At 40.9% G+C, this 12,792-nt stretch overlaps 2 long non-coding RNA genes across 3 annotated transcripts in view; one reads left to right on the forward strand and one right to left on the reverse strand.

Moving 5' to 3' along the window:
- LOC140846699 (uncharacterized) overlaps window positions 1-12,792 on the forward strand; it is a 35,076-nt gene that overhangs the window by 2,000 nt on the left and 20,284 nt on the right. The window lies entirely within an intron of this gene.
- On the reverse strand, window positions 777-7,569 carry LOC140846700 (uncharacterized). Its single transcript, XR_012126089.1, has 2 exons — window positions 7,478-7,569; window positions 777-6,650 (listed from the first exon to the last, which is right to left on the reverse strand). It is a non-coding gene; the product is annotated as an uncharacterized lncRNA (long non-coding RNA).

The following is a 12,792-nucleotide window of genomic DNA, read 5'->3' on the forward strand; positions in this document are numbered from 1 at the left end:
GACTTCTTTGTGTTCCCCCTGGGGAAGGACTTGAGGCCTCCAGGGAGAGAAGGCACAGGGCAATGGCACCTAAGGGGGTGAGAGGACCCCAGCAACCTGGTAAGAGGCCTGGATCTAGTGAGAGGCAGTCAGCAATGGCCTGTAGGAACAAGAGGTCTGACAGCCAGTGTGGGGTTCTCCTGCACTCTTGGGCATTGGAGGTATGAATCCTCCCTGAGATCTTAAATATTGGTAGGGTGCTGTTCTTTGTGAAGTTAATAAGGTGGTCATTGGCGTGTATCTATTTGACTAGTAAACAAAGAGCATTTGGTTTACAAAAAAAAAAGTATATTTAGAAATGTTACAGATTTAGAGACTTCTGTACATTTCCAGCAGTGGTAAAGTGTAAAATACAAGTATTTTAAAGTAATGCCAATGACAAGGAATAAGACTTTTAAGTGGACTTTTAGATTGTACATTGAAAAATACTGTAGAACTTTCCAACCTTTCATTTCACTGTTCACGGTTATTCTGATGAAAGCTCTTTATTAACGAAAATTTTAGTGCATGTGAGTTGAATTTTACTCTGTATATCTCAAACAAAACGCCTTTCATCACACCTGCTAGTTGGGCAATGCCCTCCTTGGGGGAGGAGGAAGCTCTGTCCTGAGTGGTGCCAAAGACGTCAGCACAGGCCTGGGGCAGAGCTGAGCTCCTTGTGCCTGCACTCACAGGGACAGAAGTTTGAGGAAGAGGATTATTGGTTTAAGGAACAAAATGCACTGATGCTGTTCAGATTCCAACTCAACTGTGATTTTATTTGGCTGGTATTCAACGCCCAGAGAAGAAAACAGAAGAAGGTCCTGTACCTTCTGTAAGTGGTCTCTTCTTATCTGAGTTCTGGTCTTTAAAAGTAAGCTTAAAAAAAAAAATCCCTTATCATAAAAATATATATGGGTAGGTGGAAAGGGATTTTTGCAGGATAGCCCCCCTGCCCCCACAATGCTTCCATCCCTAATGCGTTTACTTTTTCATTGTGTTAAAAATATATAACACAAAATTTACCATTTCAACCACTCTCAAGGTTACACTTCAGTGGCGTTAAGTACATTCACATTATTGTGCAATCATTACCATGGACTGTCTCCAGGAATTTGTCATCTTCCCAAACTGAAGCCCTGTCATCATCAAACCCTAGCTCCCTCTCCCTCTCCCCCAGCCCTGGCAACCGCCATCCTACTTCCTGTCTCTATGACTCTGACTACTTTAGGGATCTCCTGTCAGTGGAATTATACAGTGTTTGTTCTTCTGTGTCAGAATTTCCTTCCTTTTTAGGGCTGAGTGATATTCCATTATATGTAGACCTCACAGTTTGTTTATCCATCCATCTGTTGATGGACACTTGGGCTGCTTCCATCTTTGGGCTATTGTGAATAATGCTGCTGTGAATATGGGCGTGCAAATCTCTAGTATGGTTTTGTTTTCTCTTTCCCAGGCAAACTTAGAACTTGATAGAATTTGTGCAATGGCTTATTTCCTTTCTTAAGACTAGATAGATTTACGTTTATATATATATATTTAAAACTGGCTTTCTTTGACTACATATCATAGAAAGTAATTTTGTTTCTGGCACATGTGCATTGCTTCTCTGAATAAATAACTGATATGTCTTCAAAACTTTAATGATGTGAAAAATGGAGCTCTGGCACTGAGAGAACAAGTCATGAGAAAATGGATGGTATCATCACCATGATTCAGTTTTCCATGTTATGGACCAACATCAAGAAATCAAGCAGAATAAGCTGTTATTCGGCTGTGAATACATAAAAACACACCCAAGTAAGGGGCTCTTTAGAAGTCAGGTAAAGCCCATAATTCCAGCTACATTTTCTGAAGTACCTTTGGGCTCAGGATTTATTCATTTTATTTTTATTTTTTTATTGAAATGTAGTTGCCATAGAGTATTAAAGTGTAGTTGCCATGCAACATTATAATAGCTTCAGGTGTGCAACATTGTGAATCAATATTTATATACATTGCAAAGTGATTACCATGATAAAAGTAGCAACCATGGTCACCATATAGTTATTACATATTATTAACTATATTCCCTATGTTCTACATTGCATCCCAGTGACTTAATTATTTTATAACTGAAAGTTTGTACCTTTTAATCACCTTCCTCTATTTTGCTCATCCTGTCACCCCTTCCCCACGACAACCACTAGATTGTCCTTTGTATCTATTATTCTATTTCTGTTTTGTTTTGTGTTTTGGAGTCCACATGTAAGTGAAATCATTTGGTGTCTGTCTTTCCCTGTCTGGCTTATTTCACTAAGCTAATACCCTTCAGGTCCATCCATGTTGTTGCAAATGGCAAGATCTATTTTTTTTTAATGGCTCAGTAATAAATATTCCTTGTATATGTGCCACATCTTTATCCATTCATTCATTGATGGATAATTAGGTTGCTTCCATGTCTTGGCTATTGCAAATAATGCTGCAGTGAACACGGGGGGTATGTATATGAATTAGTGTTTTTGTTTTCTTTGGATAAATACCCAGAGATGGAATTTGCTGGATCATATGGAAGTTCTATTTTTAATTTTTTGAGGACCTTCCATACTGTTTTCCACACTGGCTGCTCCATTTTGCATTCCTACCAACAGTGCACAAGGATTCCCTTTTTTCTGCTTCCTTGCCAACTCTTGTTATTTCTTGTCTTTTTGATACTAGGTATTCCGACAGGTGTGAGGTGATACCCCACTGTGGTTGTGATTTCCATTTCCCTGATGATTAGTGATGCTGAGCATCTTTTTGTGTGTCTGTTGGCCATCTGTGTATCTTCTTTGGAGAAATGTCTATTCAGGTCCTCACCCATTTTTAAAATAGGATTGTTTGCTTTTTTGATATGGAATTGTATGTGTTCTTTATATATTTTGATTATCCTCTTATTGATTATATCATTTGTAAACATCATCTCTCATTCAGTAGGTTGCCTTTTCATTTTGTTGATGGTTTCCTTCATGGTGCAAAAGCTTTTTAGTTTGATGGAGTCCCATTTGTTTATTTTTGCTTGCCTTTGAGTAGATAGATCCAGAAAAATATTACTAAGATTGATGTCCAAGAGCTTATTGCCTATGTTTTCTCCTAAGAATTTTTTTGGTTTCTGGTCTCAAATATAAGTCTTTAGTCCATTTTGAGTTCATTTTTGTGTATGGTGTAAGAAGGTGGTCCAATTTCACTTTTTTTGTGTGGGATAGCTGTCCAGTTTTCCTGGCACCATTTATTGAAGAGACTGTCTTTTCTTGGGGTTCAGACTTTTAACTCATGAAACAATATGAATGAATTGGGAATAAGTATCTGAAGGGTTAACTGTGATCTCCCATCATGTTGCATAATAATACATCTCAGATGGTTCATGACAAGGCTTCACATGGATCAGATCATGTTGCAGAGAATATTCCCCTTCATAGCACATACTGCTGCACTGACTCAACTAGTAGTGTCACTGGCCAAAGGAGAGGACACTCAGCTGCTGTGAAAGCTTAGGGTCTCAGAAACTCAGGAACCAATATCAGGACCTGGACTGGTTTTGCCCCTGGGCCAGCTATTTTTCCACCTATCTCTTGCAAGCTACATGGCCCTGTATCTTCTGCTTTTCCTTACACATCTGCTCTCATTTTTCTTTCCACCTGATCCCTTTACTCACTGTGACTATGGCTCAATAATGCCACCAAAGATTGACTTTCCAACCTTATTTCTACCAGCCATAGAGTTCATCATCATCTGCCAGTTGTATTGGTATCTCTCAGATCAACATTTTGAGGGAGACTCTAATTGGCAAGCTTTTGAACTCATTGTCCAACCCAAGGCATCCAGTACCCTCAGGGGTGATGGGGATAAGGCAGAAAAGGTGAGGAGGATGGTGGTGGGAATCCTATGGTATACAGGGCTGCCCTTTTTAGAGACTGTGGTGTTCAGCCAATATTACAGGCCTAGAGCACTGGTTGAGAGCAAGTTGGATGAAAGAACAAATAGGTTGAAAATGAAGAGAGAAACATCCTTCCCCTCAGCTCATAATCCTTGCCCTATTTAGCTTCTATTCCTCCTTGTGCAATAATGTAGCCCTCCAGACATGACTCATTCATTGGACAGACTGTAAAACTTCTGCAGAAATAAAGCATTGTGATTTTGCTGTTGTATTCTGGACCGTCATTGGTTCTATTTACTTATTAGCCAATTAATTAACTCATCACCCTCCAAATGTTTACTGAATGCTGTCCGAGTGCCCAGGATTCTGCTCTGTCTCTCCCCTCAGTGTTCAGAGGGTATTAGCCTCTGGTCTACATTTAGCTTAGTAAATAATAACTTACTAAGATAAGAGTCTGAACATTTGGTGAGTTTTCCAATCTCCCAGGCACTGTCTAGGAGCTTTTCATATAGTATCTCCTTTAATCCCCATGCAACTTGGAGTGTTACGTATTCTAACCTCCCTGTGGTGAGGATTAAAACAAGGCTCAGAAAGGTAAGGAGTTGGCCCAAGTCACACAACTGCTCAGTGGAGTGACCAGGAATGACACCCTAGTTGGTCTTTTACAAACTTGTGCTTTTAGCACTACTTCCAACTGCCTTGTACAGAAGCATAAATTCTTCCTGGTCTTAATTCCTATATGGGTCAGGACTCCACACCCCTTGGTGAAGCCATGAATATAGGAAGGCAAGCAGGGTGTACTTGACTGAAGTACATACCCTGTGTAGGTAGGTCTCTAACTCCAGATGCTTCAATCTTAAAGTGAATTAAAAAAATATGGTGCCATTCTAATGATTAAGACATCTTTGAAAGATTTGATTTTGCTTATATAAACCATTAGTGACTAGAAAGAAAGTAAAACATGGAAATGTGTCTGAAAAAATGTGAACAATATTCTCTTTAAAAAACTTAGAGTTTACAATGGTTTAAAAAAACCAGATAATTAATTTTAAACATTCTTTTAAAATTCTTCAAACTGCTCATCGATGGACATATGCTAAATTCATTTTGGTTTTAGAATTAAATTTACCCTCCTTATCAACTCCTTTATTCTTAAAGGAAGTTACATTATCCATGATTTTCTTTCCCTGAACTTTTTTTTTTGTCCTAGTTTCCATCCATTTATTTAAAACTATGTTTATATTCTCTCTCACATATGACAATACACAGGACTTAGAAATAATTTAAATGGATTTAAAAAAAACGTAAGGGTAAATTAGCATATTCAAAAAATTGTCATCACTGCAGTATTATCAATTTAGTAATATATACACCCATTAATGTTGCTTAATCCAAAATAGTTATAACTGTCTTGAAATTTCAGTCTAAGGACTGGAATGGACTTCACATCCTGAAGATATCCAAGCTCTAAAGTCATGCCTCAAACAGCTTTCCCTTGGTCCAGCCGCACAACTGCAGCTCCGCCCTGTCTCTGCTCCCCTTCCTGGGAAACGCAAGTGTCTGTGGTCCCTGGCGGTCACCATCCTTCCCCCTCTCATCCATCCACTCAATTCGATCTTGTGATGGTCGCCTTGTTGCCAAAACAGAGGTGACTTTACTAATTCTTAGGCTTTCGGCAATATTAGATACAGGTATAATTTCCTCCTTTTTAAGACAATTCTTTTTCTCGTGATCTTGGCACACCTCCCTCGCCTGGACTTCCCTCCCACTCAGTGGCCGTGGTTTCTCTGGCTCCTCCTCCCCAGCCCGGTCTCTAGCTCTCAGTCGTGGGATGTCTCCCCTTTGCACATGGTCTCTGGTTTACTCCATCGTGTCCCGTGGCTTTAAATGCCATCGACATACAAGTAACTCCCACACGGATAGCTCTGCCCTGACCCCTCCCTGAGAGCTGCTCCCGGGCGACTTACTTCCCATTGCCACTGGGATATTTCAACCATATAATGACCGAAATGCAACTCTTCATTTTCTACCACAAGCCTGTTTCTTTGCTAGTTTTTCTCAGCTCAGTAGGTGGTCTCATAGTTGATTTAGTTGTTGAAGCCAAAAATCTAAAATTCACATGAGATTCTTCTCTTTTCATTTAACATCTCTGTACCCGCCCCCATCCACTGCCTGCCCCCAATCTGGTTTATCAGCAATTTATACCGGCTCTACCTTCAAAATACTCCCTGAATCCCTTCACCCTTTACCATCTCCGTGGTTGCCCCCCGGGGCCATGCCCCCACTGGGCCCTGCAGTAACTACTAACTGGTCTCTCTCAGTTTCCACCCCTGCACCTTCCTGTCCCTCCAAACTCACCGTCTACCACGCTCTCCCTTGCTCACTGCACTCTGTCTTGCTGCCATTCCAGTCTTGGGACTTTCACTGGAGCTCATTGAGTTTCCTCTGCTGTCTCCTCCCTCATAATCCAAATTACTGCAGACCCCGGGGTCCCTCCACCCAGTAACTCTTTGAAAATTTTCTTAGGACATCATTCTCTGAATGTGTTTGCTTGTTGATTCCTTGAATCATTTCTTGACTTGAACATTTATCTTTCTCCTCCAGAATGAAGCTCAGCAAAAACAGGAACTTGTGTATGCTTAGCTCCTAGGATGTCCATGCTCTGAGTCCTCTCACAGTGATTGATTTTAGTTCCAAGACTATCATAGTCTTCATCTTTTTCTGTGCAATTTTCCCCCTGTAATTGTAATCATAATTGCATACTACTATTTTCACTCAATAAAAATAGGCAAACTTTTTTCTTACAGGTCATTTAACCATATTCATAAGCATCCTTTTAATGATCATATAGTACTACATTTCAAGGTTGTTTACTTTGGCTTATTTCACTGTAATTTGGCATTTAAGTTGTTTCTAATTTTTCACTGTTGTAAACAACATGTTCATTCACTTGTGTGTGTTGCCCTATTTCATCTGTGCCTCTGGAAGTAAATAGATGGAGGTCTTTGATTACTGTAGCATCCTTTCATAGTGCTAGGCGCCTGGGCAGGCTTGAGTGGGAGAATAAGCCAGAGTCTAGAGTACAATTAGCATTTGAATTAGTGACAGGAGGATAAACAGGTGATTATCCCTTTTAACAGCTGTTGAACAGTGTTAAAGAGACACTGTCTGACAGCTTGAGCTTCAAACATAGGGTTTATTAACAAATGATTAAGGAAAAAAGTAAAGAGCAATTGGTTTTTAAATTACTGAAAATAGGATTTCAAAAATTAAATCCTTTCTAAGTGCTTTAAATAAAACTAAACTAATTTGATTACAACTCCTAAATCAAGTTGCCTGTTTCAAAAGTGAATAGCACAAATAATCACATTTCATAACTTCCTGCCTTTTGTCTGAGTAGCTCAGAGTGATTTATAGATATTCTCACAATACCCCTTCAGTTAGGCAAGGAGCACTTAATAATGATCCAGTATCTGCATTTTGCCTGTGGGGAAACTAAGTCATAGACTGCCCAGACTTTCTAGGGTCATATTCAGAAGTAGAAAAGACAAAATAAGAACTCACCTTCAGAACTATTTGAAAGCCCTGAGCCCGGTCTCTAGCTCTCAGTCGTGGGATGTCTCCCCTTTGCACATGGTCTCTGGTTTACTCCATCCTGTCCCGTGGCTTTAAATGCCATCGACATGCAAGTAACTCCCACATGGATAGCTCTGCCCTGACCCCTCCCTGAGAGCTGCTCCCGGATGACTGACTTCCCATCTGAGTCCTGTGAGAGGACTCAGAGCATGGACATCCTAGGAGCTAAGCATACACAAGTTCCTGTTTTCTCTGACCTTACATTCTGGAGGAGAAAGATAAATGTTCAAGTCAAGAAATGATTCAAGGAATCAACAAGCAAACACATTCAGAGAATGATGTCCTAAGAAAATTTTCAGAGAGTTACAAGAACTTCAGACTTGAAGCATCTGTTTCTAAAATAAGACCTTTTTTTTTTCTATTTTGGTGAAAACTTGGATATTTTTAGAGTTAGTAACAGGTGAAACATTTTTATTGTACACCATGTTTATCTTGACAGTGTTACTTTATTCACCTGTTTCAGATTAGAGCTGTGGGATCTTTTGAAGTTTGAGCTGGCAGGGGCCTTACCTATTGCTAGTGTGCTTTATTTTTGTGGAAGCTGCTGCTTCTCTTCTTGACTTACCTGCCCTACATTTTGGGTTTGTGGGTTTAGGGTCAAACAGACATAAAGGTACCACAGGTTACAGCATCAGTTCTACAAAACTCAGCGCAACTTTCATTGAGTCAGGCTCCCCTTGGTAATGAAGCGGTAAAGCCTTCTTAGAAGAAGGCATGCTGGGAAGAGTGCAAGTTTGATAAATGCAGACGTCATTTTCTCCCTATGCACAAGTGTGCACAGGCGCCAAAACCACAGAGACCCAAACGAGCGTAGACAGTATACTGGCTCCACTGGGCTCTCTTTCCACTCCAACTTTCCCCACATGACACTCGAGAACTAAATAAAATTAAGTATTTTCATTTTTAATAAAGTAAATATAAATTAAAAATCATTATTCTTTAGAAAGCTGACTTTTCCTGTCAGTGAAAAAGTAGAAGGAGATACCTTACAAAGCCCAGTCCTGAATTCTTTTTCTCTTCAGCCATCAGGTCACTTAGGCTGGTGTTTGGATTTGAGGGAAGATCAGTAAACTCACCTGCCTATTGGTAGATTTGTTGAGTTGCCTGTGGTTGACTATTTGCACATATGTAAATAATCCCCTTTCATTTTTTTCATGATCAGCAAGATAGTCCAAGGGTCAGATCAGCCGCAAATGGTAATCTGGCATTTGATTTGCTTTTGAGAGAGAACTCATCTGTTACACTCTTTATTGAATGTAGTGGTAATAAAGAGGGTGAGGATAAGGTTGGTTAAGTTAGACTTGCTGTATGTGTGTCCCAAATACCGTGTGGGATAGAGGTATACAAAAATCCATTCACTGTTTATCTGAAAATTGCATTTAACTGGGCATCTTGTACTTTTTATTTGCTAAATCAGATTAGCTCACCAGTTTAGAGCTGGGAAGTCTTTTCCCCACAGGCATCCCAGGAGATTCCCAGCACGTTCCATATAGGTGAGGGTTCCCTCTTGTTTGGCTTGGACCTTGAGATAACCATTCAGTCCCAGTGGCATGCCCCCTTCCTCCCCATGAAAAGATGGGAGTAATAACAGTATCTAAAGATCTTTCTGATCTCATTAATACATTCTGTTAATGAAACTTATCACTTTAAGTGAACCCTGGTAGCTTCCCTTTCTATCTTCACTACTAAGGACTGCCTGAGGCAACGCAAAGGGGGTGAGGCAGGGAGAGGGAAACCTGGTGGTGCGTAGGACCTGCGCTCTGCTGTCAGCTGCACTTAGAACTGCTCTTCCAGCAAGGAAGAAACGTGCCATTGCCGAGTGAAGCTTTGTGCTCAGAATGATGCTTCTGCTCATAGGAAACTTTTCAATGTGTTTCCTCCATGGGTGTCTGGGTCTTTTGTTTTCGGCTGTTGCTCTGCACAGGAGCTGGAAAACTAACTAACTCCCCAAAAGTGACTTCCTCTCCTTCTATAAACTGACCCCTGGTGGTTGCTATAGCAACTGCAAAGGGTGCATAATGAGCTGCGTAAACAAGCCTGATTTCCAGTGCTGGGGCAGGGCAGGCCCCCAGAAGAGAGAAGGGGAAGGAATTTGATGTGCTTGAAAAGTGGTTCTTGGGGAGAGTGGAAAATGCTGCAAAACACCCACACCCTTCCCCTGCCCTCCCCTCCCTTCTCTCCTCTCGCCTCTTGACTTCCCACCAGGCCAGAGGAGGAGACAAAGGATGTAGGAGGACAGCATGCAGAGGCCTGCCTTTGACGCTGAAGAGATGAACGCCCGTAGAATGAAAACAAAATCTAAACATTTACCCAAAGCCCTAGGCTAGAACTGTGCCACCTGACCCTGAATAACAAAGCCCCTCTGTGGCTGCCACACCTGCTCCGGCGGTCGAGCAGCAAGGGGTGCAGGCGCTGGCCAGCGGCTCTGTGGCCTCAGCTCCTGTTCGGTTTAATAACTCAGCAGAACTGCAGACAGAAGCCCAACCATTTCTGAGACCTGAACTGCTTGCGTTGATGCTTTTTCCTTCTTTGGAAGGATGGAGAAAGGGACACAGTATTTTTATGATTTTTATGATTATGGAGCTAAACACACACACACACACACACACACACACACACACACACACACACACACACACATATTCTCTCTCTCTCTCTGTCTCTCTCTCTGTCTCTCTCTTTTCCTCTCCAGGAACTTGGCTGCTACATATGACAGCAGAAGTCACAGTATTACCTTTAGTTTTCTTTGTTAACTCTATCCTACCCTCATTCAACTTAAAGAAAAGTTTGTGTACATTAATTATGAACTTAATGATGTATATTATACTGCAACTTCCCTAAAGCCCCCTAAAAGGATGGTCCACATTGGTAGGTTGGGTGAGGAATTCTGTATTTTGTCTTCAACATGGCCAGTATGGGTTTTCACTTCTTTCTATGGAACACCAATGTTTCTCAGTCCCTGATAGGAAGTCCAATATAGTGAACTATATTTATTTTTATAATTATTATTTTTATGGTGCTGTTAACTTTTTAAAGTGTTCACACATCTATTATTTTATTAGATCCTTAAATAACCACCAAAATCATATAGGGAAATACCTCTAATTAATTCTTCAGATGAGGAAACTGGCATGTGAAAGACTAGATGAGCACATTAAGGGATATTAATATTAGGGTTTAAAACTTTGGGTATAAAAGGAGTTATCAAAGTATGCATTGCCATTATTACCAAGATATCAAATCTTGCTGTATATATATAATTAACCAAGAAAATTTATATGGACTACATTTTATACATATACATAAACTAAAAAGCCTTACATGATACAGGGTTTCTGTCCAATAAGTTCACACATCCTCTACCTGGTATTCTTTGGATCATCTTTCCGTAATAGGCCAGCAGGTCCTATTGTTTTGAGTCCTAATTCTTGCCTGGTCTCCATTTTGTTATCTGGCATTAAAATATATCCATCATTTTCCTTTAAAGCCATACTAACAGCTATTGCCCCAGCCTGACATACTTTCAGCTTATTTCTTAGTTAGATGGAAGAAATAATAGGCTCACCACAGGTCTTGCTTTTTCCACAAACTTTCTCCTCTTCTTCCTCCTTCTTCTTTCTTCTTTTTCTCCATCTCCTTCTTCTTCCTTTTAAATTAAGCCATAAGCCACGGCATTTGTGGGCTCAACCTCTGGTGGGTGAGATTTTTGGTAAAAGAGAAGGAAGGAAATCTGGATTAGCAATGCTGTTTCCTCAGGGAAAATAGGTAAATTTATGAGAAGTAGCAGTATTTTGGAGCCCACCCTTTTCTTATTATTGCTCAATGGTGGGAAGAGATGACTGTGTTCTATTAGACACAATTTATGATTCCCAGGGATCTGCTGGGAGCAGCCTATGTGGGTGGGATGGCTTGGAAAATCAAGGAATGCCTTCATTCCAGCAGAACAAACTTGCAGTCTCCACGCCTAAGACCAGGGACCCGCTTCCGACGGCATCCAGTCCCTCTCCCTACCCCCTAGACATTCTTTCCTCAGATGGTGCAAACGTTTGCCAGCAGAAGTTTCTGATGTGGACCCTCCTGCCCTGGGTCTGGGACGTCAGTCAGCCTTGGAGCTGAGACCCCCCAATCACAGTGGCCGCCCACTGAACAGAAGTGAGGGCCCCCTGAGCCTGGATCTTCCAGCTGTACGTATGGGCCCCCTCTCCATACGGGGAGTGACTCCTGCTATCTCCTTTGACGTACATTTCCTGGAGCTGAGGAAAAAAGCATAGAATGTTATCACTGAAAAGCAACCCAGAGGTCATTACATTACTTGGAATAACCACATTTTAAGTGTCAGGGCTCCTTTCACTGTCAAAACATTCCAGTCTGATGGTCGTTATGCCTTTATTCACTCTATGCTAGAGCTGTCTAGTAGAAATAAAATGTGAGCTACATTTGTAACTTTAAATTTTACATTAAAAAAAGGGAAAAGGAAACAGGGTGATTCTCCATAGAAGATATACAAATGGCTGATAAACCCATGAAATGACACTCAATATCACTAATCAGGGAAATGCAAATCAAAACCACAATAAGATACCACCTCACAACCATTAAGATGGCAACTATCAACACAAAGAAAGGAAAGTAAGAGAGAAAGAAAGGGAAGGAAGGAAGGAAGGAAGGAAGGAAGGGAGGGAGGGAGGGAGGAAGGGAGGGAGGGAGGGAGAACATAACAAGTGTTGGCGAGGATGTGGAGAAATTGGAACCCTGATGCATTGCTGGTGGGAATGTAAAATGGCGCAGCTGATATGGAAAACAGTTTGGCAGTTCTCCAAAAAATTAAAAATAGAATTAACATATGACCCCCAAATTCCACTTCTGGGAATTTAAAGCAAGATCTTGAAGAGATATTTGTGCAGCATGCTCATAGCAACACTATTCACAGTAGTCAAAAGTTGAAAACAACCCAAGTGTCCAACTATAAATGAATGGACAAATAAAACATGGTATATACATACAGTGGAATATGACTCAGCCTTAAAAAGGAAGGAAATTCTGACACATGCTACAATGTGAATGAACTATGAGGACATTATGCTAAGTGAAATAAGCCAGTCACAAAGGACAAATGCTGTGTGATCCCACTTAGGGCCCCAGCGTAGTCAGATTCATAGAGATGGAAAGGAGAATGAGGGTCACCAGGGGCTGGAGGGGAATGGGGAGTTAGTGTTCAATAGGACAGTGTGTCAGTTTGGGAA

The sequence above is a fragment of the Manis javanica genome, chromosome 16 (genome assembly GCF_040802235.1).
Source record: "Manis javanica isolate MJ-LG chromosome 16, MJ_LKY, whole genome shotgun sequence".
NCBI lineage: Eukaryota > Metazoa > Chordata > Mammalia > Pholidota > Manidae > Manis > Manis javanica.